Genomic DNA, 1,946 nt, shown 5'->3' with positions numbered 1-1,946 from the left:
ATGTCAGCACTGTCAAAAATGTTAAAACGTTTTCTTTTTTTTATTAAGTTTCAAGAAGAAAGAACTATGTTTAGCAAGTTATCAGTTATATGAATCCATATGTGAATGAGATCACAATAAAAATTCAGCTAATTACATAATAAATGAGGAGGAACAGACTGGCTAGACCAGGATTAAACTACTAATTTTATTTTGCTAATTATAAACCTTGAGATTTTGATATTTCTGCATCTCAGACCTCGCAGAAATGTCACATATCTACTCCAAGAGCAGGTAATGAAGGAGAAGAAATACAGGAGTCATTATTCAAATGTTTTAGGCCACAATTGAATGAGTTTGGAACTCCGTTGTATAATTTGTCTCAGTCATCCTTCAGTTTTCTTACAGCAATCTGAGTTCTGGTCAAATCATCCTGTGGGATGTAAAGCTCTCCTGCAGTCACTGCAGCAGGCTCGGGTCTGGAGTGAAAATCTCTCTTTCTACAGAAACTTGCAGATGGCTGCCAGTGTAGGCCCCTAAAATGACTGTAAGGTGAAGGTGTGTGGGGCTGAAACCAAACCTTTACCTTGTCTTGTTCTAGAAGAGAACCAGTGTGAGCTGCTTCAGAACAATGGTCTGCCACTCATGATTCAGGTATTGACAGAATCTCAGGACGAGGAACTCGTCAAAGCTGCTACTTTTGTGCTGCAGAACTGCAAACAAATGAGTAAGTTTGCTGTGACTGCTTTAAAAATGAGAGGGATTGTTTCCATCTCCGTGTTCTGATGATTCCCCAAGTGATTTTAACTGTGGCAGCTTTGTAATTCTGTGTACTCCAAAAGATGTTTGTTTTCTGCACAGAAAGCTGCTCAATTGTCATCAAGAACTGACTTAGGCAGAAAAAAGGGAAGTAAAAATTCCAACAGTGTTACAAATATGCATTTGTGAAACCTCTCTCTGTAGGGCCAGTTCTTAAAGCTTTCCCATCTCTTAATGGTGTGGAAAATACAAACATTGTCATTTAACACCCAGTGGATACTCTCTTCCTGGGGATGTACCACTAGAGGGAGAGAATAAACCAGGAGATAATCAAGCCTGAAATCACGGTGTCTACATTAATTTCTAATATTAAGAAATCTTGATCTTTTTATTCTATAATAGGATGTATTTTTGGGTCCCCTGTTTTAGTTTTTTATTACTTATGTGTACAATCCCTCCCATGAAACACAGAGACCTTGTCCTCTAATCTCTAGCATGTGGAGGGTGTGCAGCTGCTAATTAGGAAAAACAAACAGGTGTCTACATTTCTGTGCTGCAAGCAGAACTGAGAGGTTTGTGTAAGATTGAGGAGGTGTCGAGATTTGTAGTGTCCATTAATTTGGAATTGTTTTTTTAAAAAGGCAGAGACTCATACTGGTGAAGAACCCAGAATTAATTCAATGAAAAAGCTTAATTTTTCAAACAGCATCATTGTGAAAATAATTTATAGGAACTATAGTTGCAAGCTCACCTCTTGTAACTGCAGAGTATATTTCAAGTGTGTTGACATTTATGTATAAATCTAAGTTTTATAAAAATTGTTATTTTGCATTAAATTATTTGGGCTGTCCCTCAGCATACTAATTATAATAAATATTTTAAATGTTATTTGATAAAATGTTAATGTTTTATATTTTATAAAGCTGAACAGTTGTCTCTGAATTTATGTGATAACACTTTAAATGTGAACAATGCAGAAGAATTGGATGTGCAAGTCAGAAAAAGATGTTTGCAAGACTACTGGAAGAAAGCAAAAGAAATTTTACACAGAATAAACTCAATTGAAAAACAGCACAATGAGGTTGGCCTGCTTACCAAAACAGTATAAAACTAACCACATCTTTCCAGAGTTTAAGGAGAAAGTGAAAGTAAATCCTTTAGATAATTTCCATGTGAGCAAAAGTCCCAGGAAAAAACGCTGGATTTGT

The 1,946-nt window shown here is 36.0% G+C and overlaps 1 protein-coding gene across 1 annotated transcript in view; it reads left to right on the top strand.

The window, feature by feature from the left end:
* Positions 1–1,946, top strand: part of LOC103821197 (HYDIN axonemal central pair apparatus protein) — a 163,901-nt gene that overhangs the window by 102,229 nt on the left and 59,726 nt on the right. The window lies entirely within an intron of this gene.

This window comes from Serinus canaria, chromosome 11 (genome assembly GCF_022539315.1).
Source record: "Serinus canaria isolate serCan28SL12 chromosome 11, serCan2020, whole genome shotgun sequence".
Classification (NCBI taxonomy): Eukaryota; Metazoa; Chordata; class Aves; order Passeriformes; family Fringillidae; genus Serinus; species Serinus canaria.
The sequence above is the reverse complement of the archived record's forward strand: the minus strand, read 5'-3'. Positions and strand labels throughout refer to the sequence as shown.